This window comes from Bos indicus x Bos taurus, chromosome 4, assembly GCF_003369695.1.
Source record: "Bos indicus x Bos taurus breed Angus x Brahman F1 hybrid chromosome 4, Bos_hybrid_MaternalHap_v2.0, whole genome shotgun sequence".
NCBI classification, from domain to species: Eukaryota; Metazoa; Chordata; class Mammalia; order Artiodactyla; family Bovidae; genus Bos; species Bos indicus x Bos taurus.
The window spans coordinates 115,000,507-115,021,609 of record NC_040079.1 but is presented as its reverse complement, the minus strand read 5'-3'; the positions used below and the strand labels follow the sequence as shown (position 1 = coordinate 115,021,609).

The 21,103-nt window shown below is 42.8% G+C and overlaps 1 protein-coding gene across 3 annotated transcripts in view; it reads left to right on the top strand.

Annotated features, from left to right (window-relative positions):
• The window catches only part of COBL (cordon-bleu WH2 repeat protein), a 299,076-nt gene that overhangs the window by 130,785 nt on the left and 147,188 nt on the right, over positions 1-21,103 (top strand). The gene's annotated exons all lie outside the window — the stretch shown is intronic.

Genomic DNA, 21,103 nt, shown 5'->3' with positions numbered 1-21,103 from the left:
CGCACCGTCTAGAACCACTTCCTCTCATTCTTAGGACCAGCTGATGGTTGATAGGAGCCAGCTGATGGATGATAGGAGCCACAGAGCCCTATTTCCTAAATTCTGCAAGTATACATTGAAGGAATTTTTAAAAAACCATTGGTGACCTCACATTTCAAAACTGGCATGTAGAAAGCTTCTTCATAATTTTAAATGCTTGAAAGAGAAAAAAATTCATAGCATACTATAAATATTGACATTTTAAATGTGTCTAATAAAGTTTGATACAATCACATAGATAAATTCTTCTATAACAAGAAAACATTTTGCATTATTATTCTTTTTCTTAATACTTCCCTGCCAGTCCCCATGTAAAATTATATTCTATCCAATATATATTTTATTCTTAAAAGTATTTTCTAAAGACTTGAAGTGAAATGTGATATAAAATGTCTGTTTAAATTAGATTTTTAAATTTTATGTGATCATAAAACTGTGAGTAGGAAAATATTCTATATTGAGTTATTACATTTGCAAATACATAAAAACAATATAAATATAATTGCTGATACATAATTGTTAAGCATGAAAAGTAAATCTTTCTTGAAAAGATATCTTTTAATAAGATGAAAGGTAATTTTTAAGTTTATATCTTATATCCATTAATGAGCATAACTTATAGATAAAAGCAGAATAGCTTCAGATTAATCCTGTGACTCTTTCCATTTTTATTGATTCAAATCCTGAGGAAAGATTTTACTAAATATAATACCAATAAATATTAGTATTTATTTATAATACTATATAATATATAAAAAACAGGCAAGAGTACTGGAGTGGGGTGCCATTGCCTTCTCTGATAAAATAAATAATAAATACTAAATAATTATTAGAGGATGGAAAACTTTCCTGTTATAACAGTCCTTCAATTCTTTGAAGTCCTTCTGGTTAATCCCATAGGGTGTGGATGCGTGCTGACTCACTTCAGTTTTGTCCAATTCTTCACAATCCTATGATCTAACTGGTGTCTCATATGTCTCCTGCATTAGCAGGCAGGGTCTTTACCACCAGCGACACCTGGGAAGCCCAATCCCATAGTGATCTATCATAAACTATTATTTCGATTGATCTTTTGTCTGTGCCTGACTAGGTTCTCTTTTGAATTAGTCAGTAACCAAGATTTAGAAGCCATTTGATCTGTCAGGGGATTTGTTACTCAGTGATACTAGAGTTATTGACTCATGGGAGATATAAGAAAAAAAATACTTTATCAAGATTTCTCAAATAATAATTACACTCATTTCTCAGAGGCACTTTCTTTTTTTAAAATATAATTTTTGAAGGTATCCCTCCTAAAGGAACATATATGTATAAATTAAATAGCATATATGGAAAATTTTAATTATAAAGTATTATATACATGTAAAGGAGTATTATAATTCAGTATGATATGGTTACTGAAATTGTATAAATTATTTTTAGAAAATTTAAGTAAGTCAAAATGACCAATTTGACATCATACTCTGGTTTTCATTCGTGTTATATTTTTTCAGAAGCCTGAGGTTAGAATTACATGTGTAGTAGCTACTGATTTTACTAACGTGTTGACCTGGGCTAAGGAATAGCAAAGGTTACTTTTTAAAACCTGAGACATGATTGACCTATAACATTATATTAGTTTTAGGTGCACAGCATAATGATTTGATACATGTATATGTTGGTTGGCCAAAGATTAGTTAATATTCATCTACCAAAAAAGAAAAGAATTGAGACTGTGGTCATAGATGCCACAAGCACTTTCTAAATCTATATCATCAGTAAGTTTTGAGGAAATTGATATTGTCAGTTGTTACTCACTTTTGCCAAAACAGCACTTTTTAGTCATTTAAAAACATCTCATCCCAAACTTTGTCTATTTTTGTCAGGATCTTAGCTATATAGATTTGGTCCATGTAATTTATTGAGACCATCTGCCACATTAACTAATTAGTGAAATGGGTCCTTATTGTCCAACTGAAAATCCAAGTCACATTTACTTTGGATTAAAAAAAAGTCATATTTTTAATTTAAGTAAATGTGTTAATCCTCGTGACAGTTATCTAAAGGCATCTGCATGTTCTCAATTTCTCACACATCTCTTTAAAACATAGGAGTTTGATATCCAGGGCTTGAAGCTGTTTCCCCTTTAAACCCTATATTTTAAGGCTGTGAAAATCAGCTCTCAACTTTCCTGACAACCAAATCTTACTGGTTTCCAGTAAGAAGAAGGATTTAACTCATGGTGGGAACACAGCCTGGGCTCGAACCCAGAGTGGCCGCCGCTCATCCATGAAAATGCCTGTAACCATTATTCTCATCTGACCCCAAATCAGCCTGAATGCAGTTATGTAATGACCTTTAAGAAGAGCTCTTCTTCGACTGTCTAATCTTGAGCAAGGCTTTCCCTGCCGCAACCACACCATCAATGCTGCTACTTTGCTATAAAACAGACTTAAATCCACTGCTGCTCTTTACTTGCTAAGCCATGTTCAACTTTCTGCAACCCCATAGTCTGTTGCATACCAGGCTCCCATGGACACATGGGATTTCCCAGGCAGAAATACTGGAGTGGGTTGCCATTTCCTTCTCCAGGGCATCTTCCAGGCCCAGATATCAAACCCACATCTGCATTGCAGGAGGTTCTCTACTACTAAGCCACATGGGAAACCTTTAAATTCACTGAGAATGGTTTAAAACATCCAGGGCTTCATTAGAATGTAAGACTTTCATCAGTCTCAGTTTTGGCCCCAGATTGTTGGAAAATGTCATCTAATGTTTCATGCACTCTGCAAACTACCTTGTTTCTGTAGGAGACCTATTGAACTATCCTGAAGGGCTGGACCACTCATACCTCTTTGGTCATTATTACATGCCAAGTATTACTTTTTCTACAGCAATGGATGGTATCAATAGCATAAATTTGTAGTAGACATTGTTAATTTGTATGCAATTTTTTTGTTCTGACTAATGCAGCACAAGAACACATGCATGACATAGGTAGGGAGGTAGATCAATGTGTTAGTTGCTCAGTTGTGTCTGACTCTTTGTGACCACCGCCCCCCCCCCCCCCCCCCCGCATAGACTATAGCCCACCCAGTCTCCTCTGTCCATGGAATTCTCCAGGCAAGAATGCTGGAGTGGGTAGCCATTTCCTCCTCCAGGGGATCTTCCAGACCCAGGGATCAAACTTGGGGCTCCCGCATTGCAGCAGATTCTTTACCATCTAAGCCACTAGGGAAGACCCGATAGATAGATACAGTGATAAATAGATTGATAGATAGGTAAACAGACCTAGGCAAAAAGTTCATTGGAAATATCCAAAGCATTTATGAGGAAAATCATAAAATCCTACAAATACACACAAGAGTGTATGCATGCTAAGTCGCTTCAGTCATGTCCGACTCTTTGCAGCCCCACGGACTATAGCCTGCCAGGCTCCTCTGTCCATGGGATTCTCCAGGCAAGAATACTGGAGTGAGTTGCCATGCCCTCCTCCAGAGGATCAGCCCAAGGATCGAACCCACATCTCCTGTGTTGACAGCAGGTTCTTTACCACTAGCACCACCCAGGAAGCCCACACACACAAAAGTAGAGTTGTGCAAATAGAAAGATGGGCCACATTCTTAGCTGTGAAGACTCAACATTATTGTGTTGCAGGTTGAGGTGGTTACACAGAGTAGTTTAAGGGAAGCAGGAAGAGTGTTTTATACATATATGGATGGTCTCTAGGATGGGTTTTTTTTTTTTTTTTTTTCATTTTTAAAATTACAGGTGACTTTTTACTAGAAATCAAAGTCAACAACTGAATTTCTGTAATGTGGCAGATTAATTATTGGCCTGGAAATAAGAGTTTACTGGGTTTGAAGCCCTAGGGCAAGACAGCACTTACTAAAATGATGCTGGTCAAAGAGGATGATACTCACAGCTGCCACCACCCGCCTGCCTGCCAGGCCTGCACTTACTTCTACAATCTCCGTTCATCCTCCCCACATCACTATAAAATAAGAGCAGCCTTCCTTATCCAGAGGCAAAAATTTCCAGCTTCCAGAAGCCTAGTGGCTGATCAAATCTGTTGATGTCTGTTTATGTTTATCAATATGTTGTGTGTTCATATTTGTATTTTTATGTCTGTGATATCTTGTCTGTGTTTGAGATTACGTTCTCAATCAAGCATGTTGGTGAAGCTCCCATTTTTAGAAATTTCCCCCAAGCTCTTGACTCCTAGCTGAGCACAGGCAGAACCCTCAGGGTGTGGAGCTGACCTTTCATTTCTTGGCAGCAGAGGGGCCTCTCTGCCTCTGTTTACCCATCTGTGTGATGGGCGTAACACCATCCAGCCTGCAGCATCCTTGTAAGGGTTAGCAAGTATAGAGCTCGACTAATACCTTTAAGGAAGCATTTTGAAATTGTGAGTAAACTGGATGGGAGCTTTATTAGAAAACTTCCAGATGTTATTGTTCATTTTTCCTTGAGAATATGCAACTGGTTTCTTATATCTGTAACCCGAAGAGCTGGAAGAGATTAGATCTGCATTTTAAAAAGTATCCTAACATATGTGAATGGCCAAAGTAATCAGGTCTTTCCTAGAAAGATTAATTTCATGTAAACTAATAGTTACTGTATTCCAAGATCTATCTTCATTTTCTTAATCAAGGATCCTTGAATCAGAGTGGGTATAACCAGCTCACAAATAATTTCAAGCAGTTTTCCTGGATTTGATGTTTTCAGGGAAACTGGCCTTCTCTGTGCCTCTGTGGAACCCCACAGATCTAGCCCCCGAGACACACGGTGGGGACGTGGCCGGTGTCCACTGCATGTGACTAGTGTCGAGGTAGGAATGGCCCCGGGGTCTCTGTCTGCATCCTCTGCTCTTTTCCTAAGGCACATATAGCGGGATGAACTCTGCATGTTGATGGAACAAGGCACTCGGCCTTACTTGTAGTTCAGTGCACAGAAATGCCACACATGCAGAAACGCTGCAGCGTCTGCTAAGGTGGCACATAATGCTCTGGTGTAGGAGGAGAGGGACCTGAGTTCCAATCCTGGTTTTGGTTTTAACTCTGTGACTTTGGGCAGATTGCAAAATGAACTTAGGTGATGGCCATGTATGAGCCCCTCAGTTCAGTTCAGTCGCTCAGTCATGTCTGACTCTTTGCAACCCTGTGGGCCTTCATTTAAATGCTGTAAATTTGATGAGTCTAAAATGATACAAATGAATTTACTTACAAAACAGAAAGAGACTCACAGACTTATAAAACGAACTTATGGTTGCTGCGGGGAGGGATAGTTAGGGAGTTTGGGAGGGACATGTACACACTGCTATATTTAAAATGGGTAACCAACAAGGACCTACTGTATAGAACAAGAAACTCTACTCAGTGTTATGTGGCAGCCTGCATGAGAGAGGAGTCTGGGGGAGAGTGGATACATGTATGTGTGGTAAGTCCCTTTACTGTTCACCTGAAACTGTCATGACACTGTTAATCAGGTGTAACCCAATATAAAATAAAAAGTTCAGAAGAAAAAATAATGTGTCAGCTTGAGCCATACCAGATACCATTAAGTTATAAAATCTTTTTGGGAATGACCTGGTGGCTCAGAGGTTAAACCGTCTGCCTGGAATGCAGGAGACCCAGGTTCATTCCCTGGGTCGGGAAGATCCCCTGGAGAAGGAAATGGCAACCCACTCCAGTACTCTTGCCTGGAGAATCCCATGGAGGGAGGAGCCTGGTAGGCTACAGTCCACGGGTCGAAAAGAGTGGGACACGACTGAGCGACTTCACTTTCACTTTCACTTTCTTTTAAAAAGCATTGCTTCAATTAAAAAAAAAAAAATTCCTCTGGGGCTGTTTCCCCTGTTTGGGCAGTTACAGAAATCCTCCACCATCCTCAGGGTCCCTTGGAGACCCTCACTGTGTTCCGAAGTGATTCTCCATCCAAAGCCTGAATGAGCTCTCGATCCAGGTTGAAATGTCACTGTTGGCCTGAATGGAGGTGGCTGCCATATTACAGTCCTGCCCTTAGGAGCCCAGAAGTTGAAAAGGTGCCCTTCAGTAATGTGAAACTTTCAGGAAAACTTATTAAAAACTTAGCTGTAAAGCAAATTCCGTAATGTAGTGCCGAGAATCCCATACTTTTCCAATATCCTGTATGTCTCCCCAGCTTGCCCAGGCCTGATAAAAATCCCATCCCAAGTTGTGTTAAGAGCTGGCTCCCCGAAGTGTGTGTGGAGTCAGATCTGCCACAGGAGGGCAGTATTTGTACAGTTTCAGTCCTGCTGAAACTCCCAGCTGAAAGTTGCTGTTTTATCGAGCATTCATAAAATCAAGAGGAGAAAAATACATCCTGAGTGATAAGCCTCGTTTGGGATGTAGCACTAATTTTTGTTGTAAATTCATTTTGAAGAGAGATTTAACAGTGTAGCGTGTTTCGAAAGTGTTCTGTGTTCAGAATTATAAAATAATCAGCATATGAAAAAGTTTTCAAAGCGGAGGGGAGTCCCATGGAAGACCAAGAGCCCAACTTGGCGCGTGTCACTTCGTGTACTCGCTTGAGCCCGTGGTGCCTACAGGCAGCTCTGAGAGACAGAGTTGTGCTTTTTCACTTTTCCTGCTCTAGCATCATTGACAGTTTGCTCTAGTACAACAATGGTCTCAATTTTTTAAAAGTGGTGTGATCATCCAGGAAGAGGGAAATTCCTGGCTTTCGCTTCTGGATTCTGACTTTGGCACACACAGTTCTGCGACCTTCAGGCTCACCTCCCCCGTGTGCACAGCGGGTTTGTCACCTCCACCTCAGGGCTCCTGAGAGGGTTAAGTGAGGCTGAACACACACCAGGCACAGGGAGGCATCCGTAGCTGACACTCGCCGGGCTGGGCGAGTGCTCCGCTCCTTGTTCCTTTTTCCCTCGGGAACTATAAGAAATGAGAGGGTCCTCTCCGGCTCAAAAGCCCATTTTCATTTGGGGGATTTTCATTATAAAAGGGACTTGGGAAGGTATTAGGGAATCAGAGAGTGAGAGTTTTATGGCTTTCAAGACAACATATGTTACCGCGTGGTTTCTCCAAAGGGTAGTGCCGTCAGCAACAAATCACAGTCATTGTAGCCACTTAGGCTTTCATTTCTAATCCAGTGTCTTGGATAGGAAGCTTCTCTCAAACAGTGGGAAGGACACAGATCCAAAAATGTAATTTAGAAAAATGATCCAAAGCTGCTTTGCATACCTATTTGCCCATTCAAAGTAGTTTTTAAAGTTTTTATGTTGTATGCTCTCCAGTGCAAATCTGGAAACTGTCAGAGGAAGGTTCTGTTTTTAAAGCCTCAAGGAATTTTTTTTCAAAGTACTGGATTCTTAGAATGGGGAAAATATCCTCCAACTGGAGCCTGAAAGGTTGATTGAAGGGCCTCAGGCCAGTACTTAGTTATCATAGTGGGAAGAAGAAACATGGATTTCTACCCTTTGGCTGAGGATTTAATGTCTGTAGGAATGAGAAGTAAAAAAAGTTCCTTTCAAAATTCTGATTTTCCTTATTTCCCTTAAAATATGTGTATCTGCTTTCCCCCTAATTTCTGCATTTCTTTTGTGAGCCTCTGCTGCTCCTGGGTGGACAAGCACAAAACTGCAGAACCACAGCTGTCTTCACAGGGGTTGGTGGAGTGGGAGGGATTCGAGTCACTTCGGAGACCAGACAGCAGAGAGAAGCAGACCCTGGTCCCTCCAAGCCCTTCCCTGTGTTGGGAAAGGCCGCTGCGTTGTCACGGTGGCTGAACCCCGAAGCTTGGGGCCCCTTTACTTCCTCTGTTCTCCTTACTCCGTCTGCAGTCCAGCTCGGATCCCCACCTGCTGCCTTCAGAGGACGTCCCAAACCCCACCACCTCACTCCTCCCGGGCGCCCCACTTCCAGATTCCTTTCTGGCCTCACTGTTTTGGATGTAGATGAAACTCCCTTTAGAACAGAGCCCCCTTCCTCCCTAGAGGGTAACAGCCCTTTTGAAGCTTTTATATATTAATAAAATGCAGTCAATGATTATATGTTCATAAACAGTGCACAATATGTATGTATTAGCAATGTTAGCAATGTATGTAATGATTTGCTTTCTAGAGTCTGAATCCTTTTAAAATTTTACTGAAATACAGTTAATTTACAATGTTATGTTAATTTCCGCTGTATAGCAGTGATTCAGTCATGTGTGTTAGTCACTTAGTCGTGTCTGACTGTGCGACCCCATGGACTGTAGCCCACCAGGTTTCTCTGTCCATGGGATTCTCCAGGCAAAAATACAGGAGTGGGTTGTCATGCCCTCCTCCAGGGAATCTTCCTGACCCAGGGATCAAACCCGGATCCCCTGCATTGAGAGCAGACTCTTTACCATCTGAGCCACAAGGGAAGCCTATGTGACTCAGTTATACCTACATATTAAGTATACTCTTTTCCATTATGGTTTATCCCAGGATATTGAATACAGCTCCCTGTGCTATACAGTAGGAGCTCGTTGCTCATCCATACTGTGTATAATAGCTTGCATCTGCTCATCCCAATCTCCCGATTCGTCCCTCCACCACCCTTTTTCCCTGGGCAACCACAAGTCTGTTTTCTGTGTCTGGGAATCTGTTTTGTAGATAAGTTCGTTTGTGTAACATTTTAAGTTCCACATATAACTGATATGGTATTTGTCTTTCTCTGTGTCACTTCAGTCAGGAGTAGTCTCTAGTTGCATCCATGCTGCTGCAAATGGCATGATTTTGTCAACCGAGTGTATGTTCCTCGGTTCTTTGTCTCATCACAACAAAGATTTGGAGTGATGGGCATTAAAGCCCCCTCGGCGTGTCTTGGATAGACCGTGTTATAGCTCTCAGGTCTCGAACGCACCATGTTATAGCTGTTACACAAATCAGTGTTACAGCTCTATTTTATTTAGAAGATAGCAGAAAAATCCATCTTCGAGGCGTGAGGGCACGTTGATCCAAAGACATGAGGAGAAGAGCGCCCCAGCACGCGGGGGAGAGAGAGAGAGCTAGCTTTGGCTCCTCTTTTTATATGTTTATCTCTCCCTGGGCCTGTCCTATGTAAATCGGGCCAGCCAGGAGTGTTGTTTGTTTTACCTGAGGTCCTCACTCCGGTCCTCGGACCTTCTTTTGTTCTATTTTCGAGGGCTTTTCCCTTCTTTGTCTTTTAGCCACTGCCATTTTGGACTCCTTTTCCCTATTCTGTCTACCTAACAATTTCATTCTCTTTTATGACTGAGTAGTATATGTTGTGTATATGTACCGTATCTTCCCAAAGGCTGAATCTTGACTCATAGAATAAGAATAGTGAATGTGAAGAAAATAAAAAAGACAAGGAAGGTCTGCCAGCTGCTTCACACAGCAGTCTCCCTCTGTCTCCCGTCCCTGCCCAAGCCCCTCTCTGGGCAGAATTCCCCCGGGGCACTGCCATGGGAGACCAGAGGGCCACCGGACACTTGGGGGACCGTGTGTTCAGGAGAGACATGGGGCATCATGGGGTCTTGTAAAAGTTCTGATTCAGGGGGCCAGGGACTAGGGCTGTGACTTGGCATTTCTAATGAGCTCCCAGATGAAGCTCTGTGCTGAGAACCAAGGCCCTGGACCCTGGTTCCTGGGTGGAGAGGTGGAGTCTGGCCTAGAGACACCCACACAGAGGACAGGGTCTGCACAGGGAGATTCAGTCTGTGAGATGGTCCATGGGGGCATGGGAGGACGTGCTGCCCGCAGAGGGCACGGCCAGGTGCTCCCGATTATCCGTGTGTGTGTGTGTGAGAGAAAGAGAGAGAGAGAGAGAGAGAGAGAGTGTGTGTGTGTGTGTGTGTGTGTGTCTACGCAGGTATGTTCAGGGCAGTTTGCAGCGACTCTAGGTTGGAAGCACACTGAACAAATGCCTTCCTGCTTCTGACCCTCAGTCTGGGATGAGAAGGACCAGAGCTTTCTTTTCATCTCATGGTCAGAGTGATGCCCATATTTACCTGGTGAAGAATGTTTGCTGCCCCAGAAGACACATTGTGAGTCTATAATTACATCATAAGTATAACTCTTGAAGGACAGTCTCCAGTAAAGCCTAACGCTTACTTGTGATGCTTCCTGCTGGGTGACCCAGTGAGCCTGGGACCTCCTTTTGGAGGAGATGCTGAGACCAGCTTTCAGGAGGCACCGATCAGGAATCTTGGCACCTAGCATCAGACTGAGATAATCTGATAAACTTGGACAGTAACTGCTGCTTGAACATAAAGAGAGGCAGAAAAGCCAAGAAAAGTTAAAAGGTAAGAAAGGAATGTTTTGCTTCCTTGGCTTGAGAAAAACATACAACATAGATATAGATAGGTATCTGTGAGTATCTATCTTGATCAGAGTATTTGGTTGAACTATAAGAATACATTTTTAGTGATGTTTCCTAAGTGATTTGTTTTTGATATTGTTTCTTTTAGCATGTTAGATTTCTATCTTATATTATCTGGATGATTTTCTAGCTTTATAACAAAAGTGAAGGCAAGTCATAAATGCAGTGGTTATGGAGTTTGTTTCTTTGAAAATTCAGTTATTTACAGAAAAAAAATATGATTTTCACCTTCCTTTGAATTTCCTTTCCATCTCTGTCTTGGGATGAGTTGAATGCTCTGTGTTGAGTAGAGGCTGGCAGATTGCGTGTTTGCATCTTCATCACAGATGACATAGGCCCGCCTCCATACACACCACCATAATGGGACCTGGAACAGTTTCTGAACAACTCATGGAATAAAATTTAAATACTACCAAGCAGGTATGATATCCCTCCATTCAGGTTCCATTAAGTCAGATGTTTACTGGTTCTCCTTCAGTACACACTGCACCTTAGGTATCTGGCTTCCAGGTATTAATTTATGGGGATGGGGGTTGAAATCTGTGCAAATGAAGCTGAGGGCACATATGAACCGTGCAGTCTTTTTGTCACCAAGGAGAGCTGTCTTTGTTTTTCTAAATGCATTTTATGACTCTAACAACATGTGGTGTCTAACCCTCTCTTTAGAGTCATCTCAGTTGATTCGGCTGTGCCAAAAATCACCTCTGCTGCTGCTTTTAGAGACTGACTTCTGATCTTCATAGCCATCATATCCTGGTTTTGTTGCAACATTAGAGTTACTTGCAGCAAAAAATGAGGAAAGGATTTTAAGCTCGCTGAAGGCAGGAGCCATTTATCATTATTATTATTACATTTTCATGACCCTGTTCCTAGCAGCTAGGCCAGTGCCCAGAACCCAGAGGAGGGACCTCACACATGCCTGCTGAGTGCATGTGTATCGAGTTCAGAACTACAGCTGCTGAAAGTCAATTTCTGGTTCATTGTGTTACTAGAAACAAACAATGTAAGCAGAGTTAGGTTACACACAAATATAGAAAAATAAAGTTATTGGTGCTGAAGTTGATATCCCAATTGCCCAGCACTCTGAAGTTTTAGGCTAAGATTTTGAATATTGAATCCCTCACTGGAAAGGGGAAAGGAGACAGAATTTCAGAATAAGAAATGATGTCCCACACTTCTGTGAACAGCTTTGGGAAATTTGTTGCTGCCCCTCTTCTCCTTGATCTACGCGTGTAGGTCGGGGATTCAGGGGACCTAGCAGCCATGCCCACGGCCGCCTTTCCAAATGCCTGACAGACACCAATGCAACCACCCAGCCCAGCCTGTTCTGTGACAAGGTCTTTGTCCAGGAGGAGGGGGGTTGTTCCTGGGGCAGAGGTGGGTGGGAGCAGAGCTGCATTTGAATGTTTCTGATGAGTCACAGTGATGTGGATTGTTTGGTTAAGCAGTGTCGGAATGAGGCTTTGCAACCTCCTGTGGAAGAGCACCCTTTCCAATGGAACTGTAAGTGATGTTACCGTATGGTACCAGTCCTCTGAGGTCCTCAGAGCCCCTTCTTTTCTTGGCCTTTGTCACTGCTACCAAGGGAGCAGTAGTAGCCCCTTGCAGGTCCCCGAGGTGAGGAGAGTGTTCCTCCACTCTCGGGCGCTTTGCTGAGACCAGCATCCTCCACCATCAGGAGGATGCCATCCTTCACCCAAGCTGCCGTCTGAGGAGCAAGGTAGAAATAGTGTTGAGGGGTTTCCTTTACTCTTGAGAAACAGAGACTAGAAGTTAGGGTGCATGATTAGAGATTAAAAGTTAGACTATATGTGTATCTATTTGGTGTCAGATAATTCTTGGAAATCATACTCTGGATGTTGCAAGTTCAGCAGGACCAATGAGTCTGGTGAGTTGAGAGAGGTTGAGTCTAGAGCCTTGTTCCAGAGCAGAATAAAACTGTAGAGCCATTTCCAAGCTGAATGTGGATGGCCAAGGGTCAAGAAAGTCTGAAAGGCTGGCTGTGGTCATTCCCATAGAGGGGTGTGGTCTGTTCCAGACTGGGGCATAGCACACTGGTCCTTATTTGTTCTGCACACAGTCACCTTCTCAGATGTTTGACCTAAGGCTACTATTTAAAACTGTAGGGGATCCAACAAACAAAAGTTCAGGACCAGCTAGCTTCACTGGGAAATTCTATCGAACATTCAGAGAATTATACCACTCTTTCTCAAATTGTTCCAAAAAGCACAAAAAGGAAGGAACACTTCTAAACTCATTGTATGAGGCTAACATTACCCTGACTCCAAACTCAGAAAGGGACACCACAAGAAAAGAAAATTATAGACCAATATCCCTGATTAATGTAGATGTAAAAAATTCTCAATAAAGCATTAGCAAACCAAATACCACAATCCATTAAAATGACCATACACAATGATCATGTGGGATTATTCCAGGGATGCAAGGATGGTTCGGCATCAGCAGATCAATTAATCTGATGTACCACAGTAACAATCTGAAGGATAAAAATCATACAGTCATCTTAACAGAGGCAAAGAAAGGCATTTGACAAAATTCAGCATCCATTTATGATAAAAACTCTCAACATAGTTGGTATAGTGGGAATGTACCTCAGTATAAAAAAGGTCATCTGTGACATGCCCACAGATAACATCAAACTCAAGGCTAAAACTGAGAACTTTCTTCTAAGATCAGGAACAAAACAAGGATGCTCCCCTCACCACTTTTAATAAAAATATTATTGAAAGTCTTGGATCAATTTGGCAAGAAAAAGAAATATTGCTATTGCTAAGTCACTTCAGTCGTGTCCGACTCTGCGACCCCATAGACGGCAGCCCACCAGCCTCCTCCGTCCCTGGGATTCTCCAGGCAAGAACACTGGAGTGGGTTGCCATTTCCTTCTCTAATGCATGAAAGTGAAAAGTGAAAGTGAAGTCGCTCAGTCATGTTCAACCCTCAGCGACCCCATGGATTGCAGCCTTCCAGTCTCCTCCATCCATGGGATTTTCCAGGCAAGAGTACTGGAGTGGGGTGCCATTGCCTTCTCCGAAAAAGAAATAAAAAGTACCCAAATATGAAAGGAAGAAGTAAAACTATCGCTATTTGCAAATGATGTGATACCAAATATAAAACACTGTAGAGACTCCATCAAAAAAAAAAAAAAAAACTGTTAGAACTAATAAATGAATTCAGTAAAATTGCAGGATTACAAACTCAATATATAGAAATCTGTTGCATTTCTATATACTAATAACAAACTATCAGGAAGAGAAGCTAAGAAAACCCATTTACAATTGCATATTGAAGAATAAAATATATAGACATATATTTAAACCAAGGGTGTGAAAAACCTGTACACTGAAAATTATCAGGCATTGCTGAGAGAAATGGAAGAAGAGAAAATGAATGGAAAGATGTCCCATGCTCATGGATTGGAACAATTAATATTTATATCCTTATTATCCAAAGCAATTGACAGATTTATTGCAATCTTTATCAAAATTCCAATGGCATTTTTCATAGAAATGGATAAAGCAATCCTAAAATTTGTAAGTAGCCACAAAAGACCTTGAATAGTCAAAGCAATCCTGAGAAAGAAAAATAAAGCTGAAAACTCTGTGATTTTAAACTGTACTACAAAGCTATGGTAATCAAAATATTATAGCATTGGCATAAAAACAGACAGATCAATGGAATAGAACAGAGCCTAGAAATAAACCCACACATATATGGTCAATTAATTTATGACAAAGCCATAAAAAATATATAGAAAGAACAGTGCCTTCAATAAATGGTGTTGGGAAAACTAGATAGACAAGCAAAAGAATGAAACTGGATCACTATATTACACTGTAAATAAAAATGAACTAAAAATGGATTAAAGACTTGAATGTAAGACCTGAAACCATGAAACTCCTAGAAGAGAAATAGGTGGTAAGCTCCTTGACGTCAGTTTTGGTGATTATTTTTTGGATTTGACACCAAAAGTGTAGGTGAAAAAAGCAAAAATGAATAAGTGGGATTATCTCAAACTATGGGTTTCTCTGGTGGCTCAGCAGTAAAAAGTCTACCTGCAATTCAGGAGACACAGGAAACACAGCTTTGATCCCTGGGTCAGAAAGATCCCGTAGAGCAGGGCATGGCAACTCACTCCAGTAGTCTTGCTGAGAAAGGCCCATGGACAGAGGAGCGTGGTACCCTGCGGTCCACGGGGTCACAAAGAGTTGGACACAACTAAAGTCACAGAGCACACATGCACAAATCAAACTACAAAGCTTCTGTGAGACAAAGGGAAACATCAACAAAATATAAATAAATCCAGCTGAATGAGAAAAATGTTGCAAATTATATATTCAATAATGGGTTAATATCTAAAATATATAAAGAACTCATACAACTAGATAGCAAAAAGACCCCTAACACTTCTATTAAAAATTAGGCACAGGATCTGAGTAGACATTTCTCCAAAGAAGACACAGAAATGGCCAACAGACGCAAGGAAAGATGCTCTACATCACTAATCCTCAGAGAAATGCAAACGGAACCACAGTGAGTATCATGTCCTACCTGATAGGATGGCTCTTTCCAAGAAAATAAAAGATAACAAGTGCTGGTGAGCATGTGGAGAAATGGGAGCCCTGTGCACTGTTGGTAGGAATGTAAATCGGTGCAGCCACTATGAAGAATAGTATGGAGGTTCTTCAGAAAATGAAAAGTGAAACTACCATATCACCCAGTAATTCCACTGCTGCTGCTGCTAAGTCGCTTCAGTCGTGTCCGACTCTGTGCGACCCCATAGACGGCAGCCCACCAGGCTCCCCCGTCCCTGGGATTCTCCAGGCAAGAACACTGGAGTGGGTTGCCATTTCCTTCTCTAATACGTGAAAGTGAAAAGTGAAAGTGAAGTCGCTCAGTTGTGTCTGACTCCTAGTGACCCCATGGACTGCAGCCCACCAGGCTCCCCCGTCCCTGGGATTTTCCAGGCGAGAGTAGTGGAGTGGGGTGCCATTGCCTTCTCCGAGTAATTCCACTTCTGGATATTTACCCAAAGAAAACAAAAATACTAACTTGAAAAGATATATATGCTTCCATGTGTATTGCTTATAATAGCCAAAATATGGAGATAACCTAAGTATCCATCGATGAATAAGTGGATATGATGTGGCACGTGTATTGAATGGAACATTATGCAGCAATAAAAAAGAATGAAATCTTGCCATTTGCAACAACACAAATGATGAACCTTGAGGGCGTTATGCTAAGTGACATGTCAGACAAAAAAGATAAACACCATATGATCTCCCTTATATGTGGAATCTAAATAAATAAACATACAAATGAGCTCATAGATGTAGAAATCGGATTGTGATTCCCAGAGGCATGGGGGAGGGGAGGGGACAGAATAGGTGAAGGGAGTCAAAAAGTATAAACTAACAGCTATAAAAGGTATAAAATAAACCTGTCCTGAAGACATCATGTACCGGCCTGGTAACTGTAGTTAATAAGGCTGTATTGTGTATTTTAAAGTTGCTAAGAGGGAAGCTCTTAAAAGTTCGTATCACAAGAAAACTGAGTGTGGCAACAGATGCTAACTAGACTTAATATGATCATCTCACTATGTCTACACATAGTAGATCAGTTAAAAAGTAAATAAAATCGTAGTGCATTTCCCCCTCAGTCTGCCCGAATTCGGGGCTTCTACTGCAGAGTGTCCATGGCACACAAACTCTTTTGACAACTGCCACCAAATGGTAAGGGTAGGCTGTGGAGCTATAACAGTAAGTCCCCTAGATTCTGAGACTCAGATCAGAAGTTCTTGATTCTGACCACAGCCCTTCCAGGACTGGAACTGTCCAGGGATGGAAGCACTAACCTTTCAAGGTAAGTGCTTGGTTAGAAGAATCCAAATGACCACCCTTATCTTTCTGTCCATCCATTAAAAGGAATGATTGTGAACAGAGGTTTCTACTGGCCAGTCTGCAGGTTGCTTGGACATCACGTCCACTCACATTTCATCAGTGAGAATGTAATGACAGAGTCTCAGATAGCAGCAGAGAGCCGGGGAAGTTGGTCTTGACGGGTGACTGTGTGACGGCACTCGAAATCAAAGAAGGGAGGCTGATGTTTGCTGGAAGCTGGTGGTCCCCAGTGTCACCCCTGAAATGGGACCAAGAGTCTGGCCTTCCTCCTGTCACTGCCTCATTGTCTGCTGCTTTTCTTGATGGGAGGAAGGGAATGGCTCTCAGCAAATGATCTGAGTTAAAATTAACGCACTGTTTGCAGCCATTTAACTCATTTCCTTTGTAAGAGAATATAAGTGTCTATTGGGCTTCCAGGTGGTGCTAATGGTAAAAAAACAAAAAAAAAATTCACCTGGCAATGCAGGAGGCATAAGAGATGCAGGCTCGATCCTGGAAGAGCCCATGGAGAAGGAAATGGCAACCCATTCCAGTATTCTTGCCTAGGAACTCCCATGGACAGAGAAGTCTGGCAGGCTGCAATCCATAGGGTCGCAAAGAGTTGGACACGACTGAAGCAACTTAGCTTGCATGCACACCTAAGCTTCTGTGTGAGACTTCAGGCAACTGAGCATGCTGTAAACCAAAAACAGAAGCAACAGGAGAACCTCAGCAATTTCAATTTAGTGACATTTTGTGTCCATTTTTAATTAATAGTATTTCAGTAATGAAATTACTGAAGTTAATTATATTTCAGTAATATGATGTAAGTATTAATACATGATGCTCAGAGGGATTAGGGGCAGGAGGAGAAGGGGACGACAGAGGATGAGATGGCCGGATGGCATCACCGACTCGATGGACATGAGTTCCGGGAGTTGGTGATAGACAGAGAGGCCTGGCGTGCTGTGATTCATGGGGTCGCAAAGAGTCGGACATGACTGAGGGACTTAACTGAACCGAACTGAATTAATACATGAATTTTTGATTAAATTTCTGATTTGAATTAGTAAGTGGGAATATTACTGAATATTAATTAAAATTCATTCAGTAATGAAATATTACAATGTAAGTTCGTGTGGAGGGATTATATTTACATTTGCTTTAGCATAATGATGTGGACAATCCTTCTTTTTTGTTATTATTTGAAAATGATTTGCTACATATCTTGTAACTATATATTTAATTATCAGTCATAATATTTGGCAGCAATAAAGCAAATTTAACAGTGCAATATTATCAAGGAACAGAGTGGCTGCATTTGAAACTCTAATTCGTGTTCATTTAGCATCAGTCATGTGCAAGTAAAAGGCACCCTCCAATATACGCTATGGGCTGCTCACCAGAGAGTGAAGAACTTAGTCCCCATGAGAGCCAGGACCCAGCCAAGAGGACAGAACTGGGCCCGGGGTCAACTCCACCGACCCTGGAGTTTAACTTTACAAAACAAAGTAATGGTAGCTCCCTGGCAGGCGGGTGGTGGTCCTCAGCTAGTTGTGCGCCTGAGGGTCTTGGTTCCTGAAAACAGGCCTGTGGTCTGGTTTGGCCCATCACTGAGGATCCCTGAGCCGAGCTGAGTTAGAGGATGCCTGTGCTGGAGCAGCCGGAGCATCTGCATCTCAGACCCAAGAAACAGAAATGCCACAGAGACCCTTACAGGCCAGCCAGCAAGGGCAAGAGGAGGTGCCGTTTCCAGGCACACTTGTACTGCTGATTGATTTGTGTGCGAGATTGCTTTTGATTTTGCAGTGATGTCTGCCTTTACCAGCTCTTCCTTAGCAACAGAAAGTGTAGATAAAAACACCCTGTGAAAACACTCATGGCAATGGATTCCCCTAAAAGAAGGGCCTGCTGCTGCTAAGTCACTTCAGTCGTGTCCAACTCTGTGCGACCCCATAGACGGCAGCCCACCAGGCTCTCCCGTCCCTGGGATTCTCCAGGCAAGAACACTGGAGTGGGTTGCCATTTCCTTCTCCAATTTATGAAAGTAAAAAGTGACAGTGAAGTCGCTCAGTCGTGTCCGACTCTTTGCGACCCCATGGACTGCAGCCTACCAGGCTCCTCTGTCCATGGGATTTTCCAGGCAAGAGTACTGGAGTGGGGTGCCATTGCCTTCTCCAAAGAAGGGGCTACCTGGGCCCTGAGAAAATATTAATTGCTAGTTTATTCCAAGTTACTTGTCTATAAACATGCAGACAGCCCCACAAACATGAACGTTGAGGTGACTGGTGTGCAGGCTTTCCCGGGCCCTGGGGGTGGGGAGAAGAGTGAGGCATGGCCCCGGCTCAGGGATGGGCACTGAATGTCACTGTCATGAAAGGGGTGGGATTCGGTGCTTAACAGCAAGCTACACATACAAGGATTTTTCCTGCAAGGCCAAGTGATTGTTCTTTATTTGACTTACAATTAACAAGATAACCTTGTTCTTCGCTTCCTATTTGGCGCTAGTGGTGAAGCGCCTACCTGCCAGTGCAGGAGAGGTAAGAGATGCAGTTTCGGTCCCTGGGTAGGGAAGATCCCCTGGAGGAGGGCACAGCAACCCTTGCCGGGAGAATCCCATGGATGGAGACCCTGGTGGGCTACTGTCCGTGGGGTCACAGATAGTTGGACATGACTAAAGTGGCTTAGCACTCAGGCACCTGTTCTTCACTTCTCACCTTAAATCAGGATTAAACAAGGACCCCTTGTCTGCTTGGGGTCCTTGTCACTCATGTCTGGGTGAAAGGTTGCCATTCCAACCCTAAGACCCTGTAAAGTTGTAGTGGAAAAAATAGAGCAGTTTCTCCAAAAAGTCAGAAGGAGACATGTAACCCTTTGAATTGTGGCATTTGCGTCTCTGTCCAGCCTTGAGCAGCCACAGGTGGTTCTCGTCTGGATGGTGATGACACCAACCAGAACTGTCTTCTGAAGGTGGCCGGGTGGTTCTCTCCCTCATGTCATCATCTGGGCGGAAAGGCTGCTGAGGGTGTCTGCTTCCTCTCGGAGGATGGACGTCTCTCCTGTCCTCTGTCATTCTCCAGGAAATGTGAACATTATGCTGAGGACAATCAAAACATAAAAAGAAGAATGTTACCATTTATAAAGAATTATAATGATCTGTGTCAACTCTGTGTATCAGGGGTATTTCCTGGAATTCCATCTCCAGGCTTCTGGGGTTGGTCACCGATGCAAGGAGACTTGCAGTGTGTGTGTCCTGTTTCTGGTTGACCAGAAGGCTGGTTTATCCAGCTGATGCATCACTGGGTATATGGGCTACCTGGTGATGCCCAAGCCAAGGTGTGACCCTTCTCCTGCATCTCAGCAGAGCTGGGTTCCCACTCTGTTCTTCCAAGCCTGTGCCTTCTGTGAAAGCAATAAGTACAGTGTTTCATGTGTGGTTGTGTTTGTGAGTGTGTGTTTATGCAGCTATGCACAGCATGCATGAACATGCACAGAAGTACCTCCCTAGAGACTGACAACTGCCAGCATCTTAAATAGAAAGAAATGTGACAAGGCCTAAAGATTATGATGGCTTTTGTATCTGTGTCCCCGACATTCTGGGGGAAATAGTGAAATAAATTTGTCAGTGACTCAGATCTGTGAACTAGCAAATTCACCAAACACCATAGAAACAAGAAAAACATGTTGATTCACTCATTTCATAAAATGGACCAGCCAGTTTAAAAATTGCTCATGAAGCAGGAGAGAAAATGTAGCCCTATTGTGGACAGGGGTTACATGTGGAGTGAGGTTCATATACAAACACAGGACTCCTGATGGAAGTGCCGTCTGGGGAGGAGCCGGCGACCTGGACTCAGCTGCCCGTGACCCTGAAGAGCAGGCGGTGCAGGGAGCTGCCTGGGACTGATGTTTGAGGGGAGGATAGTCCCCACCATGGTGTTCAGAACCCAGGCATGTGCGACCTTGCTGACAGCGACCTCATCATTAGAGAGGCGACAGGCCCTGGCCGCTCACCCTGACTCACAGAGGGTGGGGGAGGACCCCGGCCCTCAGGCTCAGGCGCAGCATGTGGGCTGTGGGGGCAGGTGGCGCCGGCTCGGTAAAGCAGGCTACAGCCTGCACTGCTCTGATAGTGGGCCTGGCACAAGGGGAGTGAGGCTTGTCTCAGAGACTTGGAAAAGAGCCCAGAAATAGGGGCTGAGGAGTCTGCATTAAAGTCAGAAATGAGGGCTTGAGTATTTTCATGAGAAGAGATTTTTATCATATATATATTATTATATTATATGTCCTATAATATATTATGTGTGTGCATGCTAAGTCACTTCAGTCATGTCCAACTCTTTGTGACCCCATGGACTGTAGCCCACCAGGCTCCTCTGTCCATGGGATTCTCCAGGCAAGAATACTAGAGTGGGTTGCCATGCCCTCCTCCAGAGAATCTTCCTAACCCAGGGATCAAACCCATGTCTCTTATATCTCCTATATTGGCAGGCAGGTTCTTTATATATTATATATGTTATATTCTATTATTTATGTATTATATATTATATGTAATGTTATATATTATTTGTATATCATATAATATAGTATAGTACATTGATATATTATAATAAGTATAATTATTATATATAGTAATATATAATATATAGTGAAAAGTGAAAGTGTTAGTCACTCAGTCATATCCAACTCTTTGCGACCCTATGGACTATAGCCTGACAGGCTCGTCTGTCCCTGGGATTCTCCAGGCAAGAATGCTGGAGTGGGTTGCCATTCCCTTCTCTAGGAGATCTTCCTGACCCAGGGATCGAACCTGGGTCTCCTGCATTGCAGACA